At 35.2% G+C, this 20,198-nt stretch overlaps 1 long non-coding RNA gene across 1 annotated transcript; it reads left to right on the forward strand.

Moving 5' to 3' along the window:
- Positions 1-672: 672 nt before the first annotated feature.
- Positions 673-19,975, forward strand: LOC149502988 (uncharacterized). Its single transcript, XR_016323161.1, has 3 exons — positions 673-960; positions 8,588-8,648; positions 19,569-19,975. It is a non-coding gene; the product is annotated as an uncharacterized LOC149502988 (long non-coding RNA).
- The last annotated feature ends 223 nt before the right edge of the window (positions 19,976-20,198 follow it).

The following is a 20,198-nucleotide window of genomic DNA, read 5'->3' on the forward strand; positions in this document are numbered from 1 at the left end:
TTCGTTAGTATTGCTAAAACTCAAGAACGGCTGGACTGATTTGGCTAATTTTGGTCTTGAATTATTTGTGGACGTCCAGAGAAGGTTTAAAAGGTAGATAAATAGAAAATATGAAACAATTTTGTTTTTCCTTTGATGTGCCCCCCGTCGCCGCGTCGGACGGATTCCTTTTGTTTGTTTTAAGTTTATATAAAAGTTTACGTCTTTTATTTATCGATTGAGGCACTACGAAGTCTGCCAGGTCAGCTAGTAATTAAATAAATAACGGACCCAAGTATCCATCCTTCAAGATATATTTTTCTCCTTCAAATAACTAAAAACATAGGGCTTGCGGACGATATAATCGATATTTTTCTGAAAATTTATCTTACAGTACGAATTCATTCATCGTCATAATAATATGTCGTTGGAATCAAATTGATAAATGTATCCTGATAGTAAAACGACATATTTACGACAATGAAAAATTAATCGCCTATTGTTCCATTTGTACATTGTTCCGTCATTAGTGTTAGCGTGAGGTTACAGGTTAGTTTAATTCAAGTAATAAACTATGGGACGTGTTTACGTCGTACGAACAAAGTCCAACAGAACGTAAATAAGAAGTCGGCTGTTTCCGTCGCTCTTCGTGAAAGTTCGGATCAAAACAACGCGGCGTTGCTGCGCGCGCGCTCTGAACGGTGGCGACAGTGACTGTTTGTTTCGCCGTTTCGCTCGATACATACAACAAAACCATCACAGCTCAAAACTGTTTCATATCTGACTGCATTATCGACCGGCGTGCGCGTTTTAAGTACGGGAGAGTAATTTACTAAATATACAAAATGGATACGAATAAAAATATACCGAAAAATAGCACGCAAGCCGCTGGCTACAACCCTTGGAACTTGCTTTTTAGCACGAGACGTCGCACGGAAAGTGAAAACAGTGTCAGCTCAAACACATCGTCGACTTCTTCAGGTAAGATTTTGATGACTTCTAATATTTATTATTATTTTTCTATAGCGTTTGTTACAGCAGGTATGTATGTAGTGTGCTTTTTTTCGTTTTTATTAAAACAAAAAACACCATCACGCACGTTTTTTGTATTTAACTCGCATCTCGCTCAATTAAATAGGTATAAGATTATACTATTTAGGATGGCCATTCAAAGTTTTAAAGTACCTCTTCGTAAAAAATGCCACGCCTCCATTATGTTATCTTATTTACGTCAACAACAAAAAATGCAACTAAGTGGGCTGAGCTTGGACTCGCTGGTGCCGAATCTGACTGATGTCACGTAACCTTCGTTACTTGTGAATTTGAATACAAATATACCGGTTTTATTACCTAATATGTAGGTAGGTACCCTGTGTTGATTTTTCAGATAAAAGTAGCAACGATTGGTAATCATTATTAATCATAATAATGTTGCCTATTCAGAAAAAACACAATTAATAATAATAATTATAATTTATTTTGAAACTTCGAATCCATTTGTTGTTTAACCAATACTAAACTTCAAGGAAGTGTGTAGGTTAATTGAAACACATATTTATCGATTGTTATAAAAAAAAAAATTTGTAAACAGATCATCTTTTATTAATAAGGAAATCGCAGAAACGATTTATCAATTCATTATTATCATTTCCTAGTTGTGAAACGAGTTTTCAAACATTTGTTTGTACTTTGTAAATCTTTGTTTCGTCGTAAACCTCCCAAACTGGTGACCTGCGACGGAAGAACTGCAGCTTTCAAACTTCATCATCAGCGCATCAAGAACTTCGGCTACCACAATTCCCGCATTCTTGCAGATAAAATAACACGTTTAACGCCATGCGGCCCACCGTTGGGCTTAGCGTACTATACCATACGGGCCAAGCCAAAATCAAGAAATCAGTAATTTTTATCATCTTAAGACTTTCATTCTACTGTTTATTTGCACGGAAGATAAAAAATTGTGTTATTTACCGTCTAGTTTTTAAGATATTTTAAAGGGCTATAATCTTGATAAAAACTACAAATGGCAATTGGATTTGAAAACCAAGGCGTTCGATTCGGCTAAAGGGCCATGCGGCTCACTTCCATACGCGTTTTGTTCGATAACTGCAACCTGTGGCTTGTAGGAAGCGTTTACGTTGGAACCCTTACACGGCTCACGGGTGACCCGCATGGCCTTAACGGTTCAGTAAGATAAGGCTCACCGGGGAGCACTGTGCCCTGAATGAAAATACTCGACTTTTCATGCGACGTTCAACGTGTTAGCGGGGATGTTGACTTCTTGCTTCGATTAATGTAGATCCGTATTTTTATTTAATAAAAATATTTTCCATACAATTTTTATACTTAAATAAAAATGTAACAAAACAGAGACAATTATATATTACATAAAAAACATATGGTACGAGTTGAGATCGTCTTCTTGACGTTAGGAAAAAATATGCAAATAGCATTTAATATGAGGTTTACGAGAGAGACGATAAGGTGTAACCACCAATGATTGATGAATTTTTGTAAACCTTAACGCTGCAATTATAAACGTTACTTTTCAAGATATTAGATATAGAGCTCTCGAATACGCGTAGCCGAGATCATCCAAGAAGAATAATACTTTCCTTGTTACACTAGTTAGCTGGGAGTAATTAAGCATTAAGAGTTCAAGCATTGAAAAGGCAAAATAGTAATGCGTGTTTTCTTGATTTAGTCCGAAATATAAAGTTTTTAGAGATAGTTTAATATTTTTTCGAATAATTTAATGCCTAGAATAGTTTTTACGATTATTAATCGATCTTGTGTAATCGATTACTCGTTAATAAACAGGTATGACAGTGAACTAACCTATTTAAATGATTGTCATTGAATAGACGTAACGACACTATTTTTTCCTTATCGCTCGATTGATTGGTCAATAGTACAGTAATGTTTTTCCTTGTTTACACTTATCAATGATTGAAATAATCTTCGTTTATAAGATTAAGAACATAATGCCGAAGATTGGCTGAGGCCTATATTCTTCTATCAGATCTCTGTGATGTGGGCTAATAATGATATAATATCGATAAATATTAGATATTCAATTTGAAGATAAAATATGTATACTCAAATCCTAAACACCTTTTTTTTCCTTCCTAAGCTGATAGCCTTGAGAGGCTATTTCAGCTTCGCCCTAACGTTTGTAGGTGAGCTCACGGGGCTCAAACCTTACGACGATGCTAACACGAACCCTAGCAAGAGCCGTGCTTCGCAGAATCTACCACCGGATCGGAAACGCGACCCACTGAGAAGATCCGGCGAGAAACTCAGTGGGCTGTGTCTGAGAGTTAATTTACTCGTCGAGCCCTTCGTCGCAAGCGACGGGTTCGACGAGAACGGTGACCGGTGCTTGAAGTACCTAAAAGCACCGTTAGTGGATCGGGAGGATCCGAGATGACGTGTTTTGGGCGACGTCGACTGCTTTCCATTCTGTCCGCAGGATCGGGAATGTAGTTACTGGCGGCCACGATGAGAGGGTTCTCGTGTCGTGCAGCTTTATCGAAGTGGCGCATCGACGCCGACTGTAGATACTTACTGACGGACTCTAAGTCCAGGTCGTCATGGAGGTCGACGTTCCTGACGAACCACGGGGCTCCGACGGCTATCCTGCAAAAACGGGATTGGATAATTTGAAATGATTTCAGGCGAGTGCGGGCCGCGTGATCGAATACTACACTTGCATATGTCATGACGGGGCGTATGCAAGTTTTGTAGAGTGTCACCTTATTTCTAAGGGACATTTTACTTCGTCTGCATATCATCGGGTAGAGACCTAAACACCGATACATAAGATTTTGAATACCGAAGATAAGATTTTAAACGCTAACAACAATAAATCAAACCAGGGTTTAAAAAAATATATATGTATAATTCTTCTTCTTCAATGAAATCCTATCAACATTTATTAAAGTGAAAAAGTTCTTATAAAGACTTCTTGTAGTACCTAAACAATAACTTTCAAAGAATAACTTACAGTATATTCTCGAACGAGTTTAAGCCAGAAACATATAACGTCTTTTATCTATTTTATAATATGATTGACAAAAATTTCCAAAATTTCGTAGCCCTAGTTAATAATGAACAAGCTCTTTCTAGCGACTTTGTACCGCAAAAGAACACGTTGGAGAATTTCATAATTAGCATCACGTAACCATAGCTCTATTCAGTAGATATGTGTCGTTCGCGAACGAACGAGTCAAACGACCCGGGTCTCAAACTCCGCGCGAACGATAGGGTCACTTCAAAAAATATGAGTCATTCACTAAATCGACTCGTTTAACACAAAACCTACGAATCAGAAGAAAATAACCATACGAGTACGACGGTCATTCGGGTCATTTCGGGTTGCCGCGTCTCGCCCCGCGCTCGTTCGTTCGACTGAACGGGTCGTACGAACCGGATCATTTTGTCAACAGGTCAGTACTGATCTGAATCTCTAAAATTGAACGAACTACACATATCTACTATTCAGCCCATTTTAATACCCCGTTTCAACCCTAAATATGGCCAATCCGGAATTCTGTGAGACCCCACTACAGTTTTTTTTTAAGGATATTTACGCGGTTCCTGATTAATTAGACATAGAAGTCTGTTCTTTACACAGAAAATGTAGCATCCGATTGTCCCTTCAGTAATTTATATGATCATGGGATATTTTTGTTTGATCGGTATTCGGTTGGTATCAAAACGCAGAGAGTAAAAAAAACAATCATGATATAAAAAATCCAGCACGATAGATCCAGTGGCTTAGACTGGACGTCGATGAATCAGCCGAGACATTTAATTCTACATGTATAAAAAAGTGTAAGCTGATACTGAACAAAATTTTTACAAAATGATCGTAAGCATATCAACTACATATCTTATTAAACCTGTTTATTCTTTGTTGTAGCCTCAACTGAGAATGCGTTTCAATTTCAAAGCGCCCTTCACATTTACTAGAACATTCATATAGGCTGTAGTAGCTACCACGCCTCAAGATCGCGGACTCGTTATTCTACTCTGAGCTGTCTACTATAGCCTTGTACTGCATAACTAAGACAAATCATTGAGAAATCTTTACAAGTCTCTAATACAAAGGATTATGGCTTATTGTTGGGTGAACGTCCATTACATGTGTCGGCTTAACTGCTAAAAATAGTATTTTTAATATTATGGTAAAAACTGTAACTGTAACTATACTGAGACCTTAGAACTTATATCTCAAGGTGTGTGCGCATTTACGTTGTATATGTCTATGGGCTCCAATAACCACTTAACACCAGGTGGGCTGTGAGCTCGTACACTCATCTAAGCAATAAAAAACACGTTTAAGAAAGCTTTTAAAAATCTGCACTTAGTGTAAAATCTAACTGATAATAGTTTGTGTAATGGCTGTGTTGTTGTAAATTGTAGCTATATTCCGTTACTCAATATCAGGCAAGCTCGATGTCCTAATAAACTGACACAACTGTATTGTCATCAGAATAACACAATGGACAAATTTTATGATGATACCACAATTCGATGCGTACATTAAAATAAACAAGACAAATGTTATGTTATGCTCCTCACACTAGTACCTACCTAAGTCATAATATCAATTCTTATAAACAAATAATGTACTCTTAGTACATATACTCTTAGTAACTCTTAGTTCTTAATTTCTAAATCATTGTATGTTAATATATATAGTAATATAACATATAATACTTATTTCCTTATGTTACTAAATCATTTGTATATTGTTTACTTTACATTATATGTATCTTCATTTGTAATTAGAAAATTTGTTAGTATGTATTCCATTTACTAATTGTGTCATTTGGGATCCTAAATATGTTTACCAATAAGGCTCATGGTCTAAATGACTCATTTACTAATTGTTTAGTGCTCAGTAAATACTATTCATATAGTCATATTCTTTTTCTCCAAAAACTCATGAAGTTCGACATCAATCTTCAAGCTTATAACATCCTAACTCTGTTCGTGTAACATCAGATTTTTTAAAAGGATAAATAAGTTCAGTGTATATTAAAATAGTTTTTTTTAAACTACAAAAAGCTCACTGCGTAACACAAACATAAAGATAAAAATAAATAAAATGTTTTTATGTTATTCAAGTAGACCTTTCCAGGAAACTTTGAATCATCATGACTTTGCATTTGATACTACTCCGTGTCAGTTTCTCTGTTGACAAAAATCAACAATAGCTTAGGCTTGAAAAATTTATAAACTACATTTATGGCTATATATTTACATGATATGTTTGTCTGGATGTTAATCAGGACATGCAGAGTCTCGTAAAGAGTCATCGTCCAACTACAATGCAGTTAATACTCGTATTCTCAATGAGCTTGGTACTTCATATGACCTAGTTAATCATCTCGATTTTCACATGTAATTTTATCTGCTATTTTCGATATTCATAATATAAATTACACGAAACATACAAACTAACTTCTGCAAGCTCTTTCTTCAGTAACAATTTTCAATTTGCATTTTGCCGGGCGTACTGACAGTGAATTAATTAAAAGTAATATGCATAAATTAAAACTGACAATAAACACAGCTGTTTGTTGGCTCTGTCCCTGGCATTGCTGAAGTCCATGGGCGACGGTAACCACTCATCATCAGGCGGGCCGTATGGCTCGTCTGCATGCATACAAGGGCAACAAAAAAAGCATTTGAATTTGTCATTTGCTCAGTCATAAAATTGTATTCTTCTTTACGAGTGACCGTTTCTTTAAAGCAACGGTAGGTATCTGTGTGTTATCTTGTTATTTTTTCAAGTATTCTTTGAATAGATAATGCAGAAATAAAACGGATTTATCGCTAAACTTGGTTCGAAATAAGCAAGATTAAAATTGGTAGATACAGCGTATTGTGAACCTACACTGGGAGGCACGACCGACCTGCCCATCATCATTATCCTGCCCTTCTCCCAGTTACCTGGGGTCGGCGCAACATGTTTTCTCCTTCCATACTCTTCTATCATATACCATTTCTTCGCTCACTACCCTCTTACCCATATCGTCTTTCACGCTATCCATCCATTTCTTCTTAGGTCTACTCTTCCTCTATATCCTTCCACATTCATAGTTAACATTTTCTTACTAACCTCATTTTCATTTCATCTCATCACATGTTCATACCATCCCAAACGCTCACTTCTCAGCGTCTCTGTCACAGGTGCCACTTTCAGACTTCCTCTAACATATTCATTCCGTATTCTATCCATTCTCGTTACTCCACACATCCATCGCAACATTCGCATCTCTGCTGCATGCAATCGCCTTTCATCCGACCGACCTGCCCATTATATAAATAAAAAATTGAGACACCTCATCTCTCAAAGTTGTTGGGGCCATCCACGTTGTGATGTCTATGACTTTAACACGTGTCGAGTATGATAAACATTTGGCTTTACCTAAGAAATTCTATCTACGTTAGCAGGGATATGATAAAAGCATTGTCCAGACGAACTGAAAATCGGGTTCTTTTTTATTTATTATTAAAAATACATTAAAATATTATACGGCCTGCAATTTTAATCAATCTATGCTCAACAATTTGTGATAAGAAACCAGATAACATACAGATACGAAAATTAGATAATGAAATGAGTCAACTACTATCTCTGTTGCAATAATAAATGTTTTTATGTAATTTAAAATGCATTTTATAACAACTTGTTGTGTTGAATAATTAAAAATTAGTCATTCAACAAAATGGGTACTATCCATTGTTGTAAAACAGATATGTACTGTGACAGTAAAACTGTTTATCACAATCAGTTATAGTCAGTCAGCCTAAGCTAATTGTAGATAAGTTCTAAAATAGTATCTATATATTAATACGTGAAGCAGAAACTTTGTATCCCTTTTTACGAAAATTGCGCGGACGGAGGAGTATGAAATCTTCCTCACTTATAGAGAACATAGAGAAGAAGTGCACAATGCTAATATTTTTTTAAAATAATGCATAAAAGATACATTAAATCAATAAAGAAAACATTACACACACTACATACCATGTATTTAACGCACACACGCATGCATACTATTTATTGTCAAACTTTTGTTCTTGAAGTCTGTTGTCAAATTGAGAATAGCTTAAATATTGTTTGTCTTTGTTAATATTTTTTAAAGTGTAGTCTTGGCGAAATTTGTGATTATAGAAGTATAAAATACAATCATAATAGTGTACAAACTTACAATTCCAATTAATTATAGTCGAATTTCGACTACTGCGGGACCTCTAGTATTATCTAAAAGGCATCATATAATTCATATATAATCAAAGTATCATATCATAACCTAAAAGGTAAACGAATATGTAACAAGTGCCGGTCATAGATTAACACCTAATACATATTTATAAACTTATTAAAACGATTACAAACCAATTAAAACAGGTAAAACAAAAACTATCTTCCCTGTTTTCATTATATGAATCTCAAAGTATGTTTTTTTTTTCATTAAAACCTGTGGCAAAATGTAAATTATAATCAGATATTGTAGTGTAATCTCACGGTTATGTTTGCGTAAACTAGTCTTATTGATATTGTTTATTTTAGTCCGTTTAACGTTTTCAGGTTCGACGTATGTGGGACTATCGAAACAACCAAATAAAAACGAGGAATACTTGTGGATGATGTAAGTATAATTTTTTTTTATTGCCCTTGTAGGCAGACGAGCATACGGCCCACCTGATGGTGACTGGTTACCGTCGCCCATGGACTTCAGCAATGCCAGGGGCAGAGCCAAGCCGCTGCCTACCGACCAAGCCGCTGCCGAAGCGTAATACCATGTAAATTTCAATACGAAAAGTCAACGAATGATTTTATGATTGAAATAAGTAATCCGTACAGAAATTTACTGCAACGTATATAATTGTTATCGTTGACTAAACTTTTTGTTTGTTTGGAACAATGTGTTTACACAATTGCCGTAACACGTTTGCGTAAAAGATCGCTGAGGTAGAGAAACAGATAATTACTAGCTCGGTAACATGCCAGTAAGTTCTCTAACAATAATATGCTAACCTAATAAATGAATAATAGTATATAATAGGTAGTATGAAATATTTGATCATAAATACTACACATAATAACCACAATATTGAAATTTATGTTGTTTAGTGTTTAGACGTGTGTTTAGCGGTCACTAATACCAGTAGACATTACTGCACTACTGCGAAACGCATTACTGCTTCACGGCAGAAATAGGCAGGGTGATGGCACCTAACCGTGCGAACTCAAAAGAGGTCCTACCACCAGTAATTACGCAAATTATAATTGTGCGGGTTTGATTTTTATAACACGATGTTATTCCTTCACCGTGGAATGAACATTTGTTAAGTACGTATTTCATTAGAAAAATTGGTACCCGCCTGTGGGATTTGAACACCGGTGCATCGTTCGAACACGAATACACCGGACGTCTTATCCTTTAGGCCACTACGACGAATGTCTTTGAAACATGAGGTCTGTTCCGCCCTTCAAACGCATGAACTTGTCGCAGCAAAAATAAGCAAGGCGCTTGGCAAATATTTAATTTTTCATAATTGATTTTATAAGTTGTCAGTTCCTCTCAGAACTTTTTGAACTGACTACCATATCATGTAGATACCACACCAGCTATCTCCAGATTACTTGTTTTGACATACAACAGGTATGTTTTTCATTGATTCGTTCGTCTTCATCATATTAATATTTTATTATATCATCATGTGTAATATGAAAAAAGATCGAATGTACAAAAACGCGTTCATACATGTAAAAACTTGAAGGTCGATTTTGAATAGAACACGCAAAATAAAAATAAAAACAAATAAACGGCCTTTAAGTAACGCGGAAATAATATTTTAATTCTATTGTTATAGCGTACATTGTCTAAGCAAATTATTACGAATCCTCAAAAAGCATAAAGAAATAGCACGAATTTTGCTATTAATTCATGTTTTGTTTTTTATTATATGTCTATTATTACTACCGTTTTTTTCAACGTTACATGTTTCGAATTTATTTAGTTTCTATTGAATTCGAAATTCGAAATAGAAATGAAATCGAACAGAATTAGAATTAGGAACTAAATCGTAAAATGAAATTATTATTCACGTCAATGATTTGTATTTCCATAGTTACTCGGGAACAGGCCACAATGTCTCGAAAAAAAAAAAATTGCTGTGACGGTATTTGATGGTGGCGAAAGATAACCTTGAGACAGATGTACTGCGATACTGGTGCAATAATAAATTCTGGCAATTTCGTAAAAATAAACATATTATGTATCACAGCCAAGAGCTGAAACTGAAAGTCTAGGCCGCGTTATTTTGCAAATTCGATTGTAGTTTGTAGGTGAGTCACCTGCAAATTTGATATATCGCCTACAAAATATGCTATTCGTAAATTGTTATTTAAAATGTCGATGCCTACTAGTGGTAGGGCGTCTTGAGAACCCGCACAATAAGGTACCAAGGCACTATCTATTTCTGCCGAGAAAATAATGCGGTACAGTCCAAATTGTATTCATTGACAGTTACTGAACTCCAACTGTAAGAGTCCTTGAAAGAACGAAATATCATCGAACATTTATTTAGCCTTCCGGCGTAGTTACTTACTACTGTTCCTCAAATATCTGATTTTGTGGTACACACAATAGGTATCTATTGTCTTGCGCTCAAAGTTGACAATGATGTCGCTGTTATCCTTAAAACAGAACCAAAGGTTTCTGCTATAACAATAATGTGATGTTATATCACAATATGGCAATAAGGATATAACAGTTGATTTTACTTCGAATATTACGTGGTACCCAGAAGACTAGTACAAAAGAAAAACTGTTGAGTCAAAATATGATACGAATGGGAAAATATTCTACGGGAAGTTTTTCGAACTGACATTAACATTCTGATGGAGCCATTAATTATTTTTGCTTCCAATTATTTTCCAATCGGCACTCCATTGTCAACAACGCCGTTGTCAGAGCTACGGACTCCGTTGATTTGATTTATTTTTGTAACTTGGATTTAAAAAAAAAGAATTGCCATTACAACGTAGGCGCGCCGTTCATATTACAAAGATACATTAATGTTTTAGAATTCATACACTGTTGTTATTCATCTCACTCATACATACATCATCAAGACAAAAATTATCTGTCAAATTCAAAACGAAACTGTTATAGTTTGAAACAATTGATGGCCTTAGCGTTATCCATATCAATCTAGCCATAATTGAAATGGTTGTGAAAGCTAGTCATTGATATCATTTTAAATCCAATTGAGGCTAAAATATTTTTTTGTACTGTAACCTTAATCGTACAGCTTGTCGATCATCGTAACATTGAAAAAGAAATTAACGAAAGTTTTATACTGTTAACAACTAGCTTATAATATTAATATCAATATTACGCTCCTCATGATACACATCTAATAAGTCCTAATAAGTAATTAAGCGATTTGTCTGTTTATTCGAAGGTTTGTACACGTTAACATCAACAGTATTTTCTGGTAACAGGACTGGTGGTAGGTACCACCTCTCTGCCTATTTTTGCCGTGAAGCAGTAATGCGTTTCGGTTTGAAGGGTGGGGCAGCCGTTGTAACTATACTGAGACCTTAGAACTTATATCTCAAGGTGGTTGGCGCATTTACGTTGTAGATATCCATGGGCTCCAGTAACCACTTAACACCAAATGGCCTGTGAGCTCGTCCACCAAACTAAGCAATAAAAAAAAAGTAGTTTGATGGGTGAGACAACTATTACTCTATATAATTGAAGCTTCGACCTTATGTTATTATTTTATACCATGTGGACCGTGAGCTCGTTCGCCCATCTACATAATAAAAAGTTCAAGTTTTCCCTGTTCTAAAACCAGACTACAATAAAGTATCCTCGCAATTTCTATGGTGCTATGATGAACACTGTCCTTCAAATAAAGTTTTGAGCACAGCACCGAGCAACGCGATTTGCCTCTGCACTCGACATTGCCTTATCAACACTCGACGATACATTTAAATTAGGAAAAAAAAAACTAACTTTATGACTTTCAGAGATAAGTTAACATTTATAAAACAAAAATTAAATAATACCATATCAACAAATACGATAACTGTTTTCGCGTACGAATAAATCCGTAATGTTAAATCGAATATCTCGAAGTGCACACAACAAAGCGTTCATGTCGCAAAGAGGAAATTTGCAACATGTTGCAAAAGAAGACTAAATTAGCAATAAAGCTGAACTAGAAGGTCGACCGCATGCTGCAGCTGATGCAGCGTCGGTCTCAAGAACGTGCGGAAACATTCGCAAGTGGGAAGGAGACGAATCGAAGCAGTCGGCTGGTTTCCCCTCTCGCTGATGTCGAAACCTTTGGTTGCATGCGTCCGAGCCACGGCCGGTGACTCGCAGTTAGCGAAGGCACCGCAGTTCGCGTTTATACCACCACACTACAACGTATACTGTGTTCAGTAGTGATAGTGTTTTGAGAATGGACCACGTGAGTTCAGTGTCACTAAGATAAGGACCATTTCAAGGAGTACCATCTTCGGTTGGTATCTGATATGTTGTTACGTTACTAATGTAGTAGTATCATTTGTTGTGTTAAAAAAGCAGAAAGTTGACCTTTCAAAGTTGACATTTCCTGTGGACGTGGGTCAAAGAAATTCCTGTAATTAAAGAAATACAACACCATGAAAGCTGTGTCGCGTTTTTAAGTGTTTTATTATGTGTTTAGGACCGTAGATAATTGATTGAATTGAGACCAACCGACTTGATGTAAAGCGGTCACCGAAGTTTATAGTCACCATATAAAAATTTTGTAAGATTTGGTCCAATTATGTTGAATTGCAATAACTACAGTCCTGCCCTTCAAACCAAAATGCGTCTTTACATGATTGGTAAGACGAGGTTTTAAATTCATCATTAGAACAGGTATTACGACCAATATCCAAAGTAGGGACTATTATAAGAGGTTAGATATTAAACTGGTCTATTTCTGCATTCTTTAAACAGCCTTAGGGCGTACAGCTTGTGATGTATCCGTATTTTAGTTTGGATAGACTTATAATACTGACATTCTGAACACTGTTATTTAATGGGTTCTCATCATGATTTTTAGATTTAATAAGTTTTCCCTATCTTTAAGTTGGTAGCCTCTTGGGGCTAATTCAACTATAAGCACACGACATTTAAATAATATTGCTTAAATTGTAGGTGTGCCAAATACCTAGGTATTATCAAGCTTCAACATTGAGATTCACAGGTCTTGAATTCTTGAATTTGTTCAAGGATTAAAGAATATAAAGCAATGATCCTACTATTAGAGCTGATGCCGCTGCCTACCTTAGAACACGAAGTCGAAGTCTCATTTGAATTGGAATAATAGATATTGCCCTTTAGAGGCATTATAGACGTATAAAAATTACACAAGTTAACTAGAGTAATAACACAAAACGGAGAACTTAAAATCAATATTATAAACCAATAGCAACGAGGATAAATCGGAAGCAGTTTTAAAGTTTCGCCATATTTAGCGATATGCCTTTGTTGCTTCAGAACTTAGCTGTCAATGTCATACAAAACCGGTTGGAGAGCAATATTTTACGTAAGACACTCTGATAAATGAATGAACATATTCTTATGACTCACTGTTATTTGTTGTTTCGTGCTAAAAACACGTGTGTCCGACTGTGATTCTTTATGGTCAGTTTCTTTTCAATTCTACATAAGAATTTTACTTCTAAATGTGTTTAAAAAGAGTGTGGTAATTGGTGTTTATGGTGATTTTGGACGCGATGTTGCAAGAATAAGCCAGTTTCGATATTTTCCTAATAGGTATGGGTTTCAACGTAAAAACAATTTACATGATCGTGTTCTTGACACTATTCACGAATCAAGTTACTTGTTTAATTGCTTCGGCTGTCTGTTTGTCTTCATAAATATCTTAAGTTCCACTTGTTGTGCAATACACATTTTGTGCGATATCATATCGGACGTTTAACCAATGTTTTTTACCCGCTTGCGAGATTCGGGGCCGTAGATTCAATGATCGTAATAATCAAAGTTTGTTGAGCAATTATTTGAAACGAAATCGTTCTGGAATCCATTAAAATTAATGCGATGATCGAAAATATTCGGAGTTCGTCGAGCCCAAAAATTACGATTAAATTTTCATGAGCATTTTTTTTGTTTCCTGAGTGATACGACAATTCTTTCTTCAAACGAGGTTTGCGGAGAGTGCACGGCGGTAAGCAACGTCTTGGCTTGACCCTGGTATTACCTACGTCCTTAAGGGACGGTAACCACTCACCATCACGTAACCATATGTTTGTCTCCGTACAGGGCCAATAAATATATACGCGAATATACATATTTAAGTCGGCTTAAATTGTAATCTGTGCGATCAAAAATACGTAATACTTTTGAACTTTGGACAGCACTATACCCATGTGATTAAAGAATACAATAGGCTATAAAAAGGAATGACGCGGGTATATGAATTTTTGTGCAGAAAATTTCAATGTTGAAAATAAACATAAAGAACACATCTGCCTTTACAACTACGTAAATTGATCGAATAAACTTTTACGATTCATTTCTTGACCAAATAGATCACAATGATTCCGTTATCTTGTAACAAAGGCCGACCTTTGTATGAATGTTTCGTAAAAAATTGGCTTTGTATGAAACCCTCGTTTTGGTAACTTTCTGGGCTCTGTGGTTGATTAATGGACATAAAATGAGATCCGTTTTGTACGTATGGCTGAAGAAAAAACAGATAAAAATCGTCAGTTTTCATCAACGTCAACGGACAGAATATGATCTCGCTCGGTTCATCTGGTCCTTTTAGGTCCACGGGAGTAAATAGACTCCACAGAATTCCTCTGAAGGTGATTGTCGTCCCCACCCGGGTAGCCTGTGAAGCCTCAATTATATTGTTCTATCATTCAAACGATTTCGCGGCACTTGTGCTAATAATACGCCTTCGGTTTTAAACAGATACAATTAACCGGATTTGATTCTTAATACGCGTTGCTTTTCCTTTGGTAGTTGCTTGTATCAACATGTTTCGAAAAGATAATGCGCAAGAATAATCGGTACATGTCCGTGGGAAACAATCATGCCGCATGCATAGCAGCATCGCTCTAGACAAACACGCGATATTTCTTTGTTCTGTTATAAATAAATGTAAAATTGTATTTTAATTTTAAAATATTAATTATATTAGCTACTTTAGTATGCATGCAAGATCAGGGCAAAGTTGCGATTTTTTTTCTTTTAATCCTAGTAATCAGTACTGATATTTTATTACTTAACTCAAAATGGTGGTCATAATTGATGTTCTTAATTAATTTGGTTTTTGCTGAGTTAATGCTACTATTTTAAACAAAGCATACTATTATTATAAATTAATTGACTAAATAGAGGTTTTAGTCATTTATATATATGAGTAATGTACGTAAATAAGAAATCTGGGTTCATAATTCTATAAAATGAAGTACGGTGGAGAGACGATATAATAAGGGAATGCTGCGGGGCAGAATCTGATTAAGGAGAGCTTCGATCAATAATATTGATCGAAGAAGGAGAGCCAATAACCTCAGTGCTCAGGCTCAGTGATGCAAATGAGGAGAAGTCTATCACATGATGATAATGAATGTTTTATTTGGTATATATGTAGACCTTTTTACGAATTATGACTATCGTTTAAAGTTTACAACATAATTCCGATGTTGTATTTTGCAATCGCTTGGGTTTATACGAGCTTCAATTAAAGTTATTATAATCAAAACCTAGCTCAAAGAGAAAAAAATGTAATTCGTTGTACCGAACCTTTTAAGTTGTAACAAAGAAACGATTTCAAATTATATATTTTTAATTAAAATGACTTCAGACTTAGTTTATTTTATTTTGGTAATATAGAATAAGAGTTCCTCAGAAATATTTGACCTTTAAAATAATGAATTGAACATAATATATTTGTGAGAATAATAATTCGTTACTTGTACAGGAAGGATTTCGTTTCAAACCTCTATGACAATTTTAGAACAGTCCTTCAGAGCTTAGCGCGTAAGCAATTCTTTCGTGCCTTGCCTCTTGAATAAATACAAAAAGAAAATAGACGTTGACAATGACACCAACGCATGTGTGCATTTACATACCTAGTTATGCTCGATAATTTAATTTGTTCGTTATTCAAATACAAAAGTAGACAACAATAAAAAATAAGTGCTTAACATTATCAAATAATAAAACATGATTTATGGATTGAAGATTAATTTTACTTTTTGTGTTGGCACTCGTCCATCTCGCAATTGAATTGTGAATGAGCGTCCCTTTGCCAAATAGTATACCAAAACCAGCTTGTTGGCTAGTATTAGAGCAAGATACATCCGACATTATGCGAGTAATCAATCATGACATCAGTTTGAGAACAAGCACGACGTTGGCCGCGTGGATGAGTTTGTTTCTTTGTTTTGTAGTATAGGAATCGCAATGGTAGATTTCTTATAAGAATTATTCAAACATAGGAGTACTTGAATCATACTAATACTACTAGATACTATGCGTATTAATACTACTCAGTATTGTGTACCATGATCATGACCATGTGATGATGAAAATTAATGATTTCCCTGTACTGTAGAGAAGACGCGTGTCCGTTTTAGAAACATTTGATTTTGTAATTCTTTATTGATAAATCATACGTGGTTAGGTTTTCTCGTAGTCATGGGATTGTGCCGTTTTTCTATAGTTAAGCAGAAATCAAGTTTTATGAATAAACAGATATCAGAATCCGGTATGATGTTATGACTTAGGCTGCTAAAATTGTGGAATATAAATATGATTACTTGTTAATACACTTTATATTACATAAGTAAGTTAGTGATGACAGTGAGTGCTCTAGCCTACTTATTTCTGCCGCGACACAGACATGCGTTTCTACTTGAACAGCTTATACAAAAGTTACGAATAAAAAATCATTATCTTGAACACACTATCTCGTGATTTTGTGGTGCACTTGAGGTTAGAATATCCTACATTAGTCTGTCGGGCTGTACATCATCAGATACTAGGATACCGGATCACGTACCGCGCAGTTTCGGCGATCGGGTGGTAGGACCTCTTGTGAGTCCGCACGTGCAGGTGCCACCCTGCCTGTTTCTGCCGTGAAACAGTAGTGCGTTTCAGTTTGAAGGCTGGGGCAGCCGTTGTAGCTACACTGAGACCTAAGAACTTATATCTCAAGGTGGATGGCGCATTTACGTTGTAGATGTCTATGGACTCCAGTAACCACTTAACACCAGGTGGGCTGTGAGCTCGTTCACACAACTAAGCAACAAAAAAAAACGCCGCTATTACTGTTAACATAATAGCAGCATTGTTTCCTCAATTATCTTCTTCCCAAATTCTACATGCCCCGTAATTTTACCTAGTCAAACCAATCTAATTAGATTAAAAATGAATTTATTCATAAATTGTTGAAAAAAAATTGAGCATACAAGTTTAATAACTTGTTGCCGGTTAATTTAAGTTTAATTTTACATCAATTTTCTACTCGGCATGTGTCCATCTTAAATGATAACAATTATAACAATGACAAAAAAACAAGGTCGTTCTTAAATTGGAGCGCATGTTTTTTGATAAACAATTCGGTTTTTTTCCATACCTAATAAGTACTTGATACCATTATTGGCCTTTTAACACCGTTCTTTGCGCAATGGTTAAAATGACTAGCGTATCAGCTGTACCTTAATGCTAATGATGGAGGCGAACGCGATTTTCTTCTAACCTAAAAAAGTGCAGAATGCGCGGTATTTGATTTAAAATGTTCAGTACATATTTCTGTTTTGGCTGCTAGTGTTATAAGTATAGAGATAGACTTAAGTTGACAATCAATACCCGTAATCGATGTCGATTATCGATACTCGGAATTTCACTGTAGTTGAATAGATCGATGACCTATCTTATGGAGTGTTATTGTTTATTGCTTACCGTATGAAATTTCTATATAGAATAGGGTGGTCCTTATTTAGGGTTTGTCCGATTTTTTTTTCACGAGAGTCTTAATTCGGTTCAAAATCTATTAAAACAAATTCATGCCAAGTTATACTTAGCTCTTAATTTTAATTTTATCCCGGCCCCCCGGATACCCAAACTTTTAAATGGAAATAACAGGGGAAAAAATCTGTTATGACTTTGGATTTTTTTACGTTAAGAACGGATGAACAGATCATGTCGACAAACAATAATTCTTGTAAAAAATTTAACACTCTACAAAAAAGGTCTCTTATGATTTTTTGCTAACTCTAACGGTTTCTGAGTTACGAGTATTTTAGAATTAATTTCGATACAAAAAGTTGTTTCTTTACTTACAATACAAAAGTTTCAATACAATGCAATACAAAAGAACTTGGCAAGAATTTTTTTTAATACATTTAGAACCGATTTAGGACTATCGTGAATTTTTTTTTTTCGGACAGACCCTAAATAAGGACTACCCTAATATATAATGAACATTTGTTTTCTGTATTTATGCTTATCACACACTACTGATCGCAGGTACCAACCTGCGTCTATTCATTTCAGACCGACATAAAGGTATCGTTCTTTTATACGCCACGGAGGCATAGACATGGATTCAAGTCGATTCTTATCACACTTAAATAAAAACTATTTTTTGTTTCATGTCGTAAATTTTAAAGTCGGTAGTCGCACTCAAGGCCTTGACTTGAACAAAACATACGTTTGAATTCAAACATAAATATGCGTTGTGGAAACATAAAAAAGTTTATATTTTGTAATTTTCGTTTCACAAATTTGTTAAAAATTTTAACATACAACCTTTGATATCGGAATATGGAGTTGTTGCAAATTCCACTAGTTATATACAAAATTTCTGATTTTAAACTTGCTTCCCTTAATTTAACTATGCTATTCAATAATATTCTTCACGATTTACGACATTCTTAACGATATTCTTCAGTTCATAAGCTCCCTTTTATTGTCTCCATTAGCAATAAAGAGATTTTGTTATTGTGATGCAATATTAGGAAGGTAGATTTCCGATGATTGTTTACGAAAATATCAATCAAAATACACGAATAAATACGAGCTACAAATATATGTATCTCTCATGTTGTATTTGTTATTTTAGTTATGTGTTATTTGTTCTACACACACTCATCACTTTTTATTATTATTCTCATTATCCTCTCGCAGGTCTGCTGGAAGAGATTTCTTAAAGAAATAAGCAGTCCCTTTGTACATAATTTTCCTATTACTCTGTACTGTCTTCTTTTCTGTGTGTACATAAAAAAATAAAAAATTTATATATTTTTTCCTCATGATCCGTCCACGGACCTAATTTCTATTTGGAGTTATTGTCGTTAGAGGTTTTATTCTTCGAGATGGAAATGCAGTTTTAATTTTATTGAAACTTTTGATTTGTGACTCAAAGTAGCTGACGGCAATCACTTAATAGAGCAATGTTACTCCGCTAACCGCCAGTCTTGTTCTTCTATGAGGTAAATATCCCTTGCAAAATATTAAGACTGTTTATTTTGGTTGCAGGTGGCGTTCGTAATTGCACGCTGATCGAAGCATTGGTCAATGGCGAAGCAGCGGCAACAAACAAAATACACACTATTATAGTTATTACTACCATTACGTATTGCAGTATGTGTTTGGCAACTTCAGTACACAACATTCTATGAACGATGTTCGAACAGATAGCGTTTCTGCCCACGTGGTTCCTGATGGCGTGGCTGGGGGTCTGCGTGCTCTTCAGTCCGTTCGCTGTGTTCTTCGTGGTGTGTCTACCGCAACTACCGCTCCTAGTCGTTAGGAGAGCATGTCATATACCATTCGAATATATTTAATATTAACGGGTTAATTTTTATATTAAAATGATCTAGTTTTTAAGAGATTTTGTAAAAACATTGTAAATAAATTTAATGAATAAATGTTTTTTTTTATGATTTTTTGTTTTTGTGGCAGATATTCAAATATCTTTAAATTAAAGGTAAATGTAAAGGGTGCGTGTTCTTTTTTATTGTCCATATTTACTATACAATCTAATCTGAAAACCAAGTGCTGGGTCACCCGTGGAATATCTTTATCTTTTGTTTTTTTTTTTGGCTGACTCATTAACCTGTTGGCTTGTCATTCTTATTGGAACACATAGATATAGAATTGTCTGCG

The sequence above is a fragment of the Bombyx mandarina genome, chromosome 05 (genome assembly GCF_030267445.1).
Source record: "Bombyx mandarina strain Sakado chromosome 05, ASM3026744v2".
Lineage (NCBI taxonomy): Eukaryota > Metazoa > Arthropoda > Insecta > Lepidoptera > Bombycidae > Bombyx > Bombyx mandarina.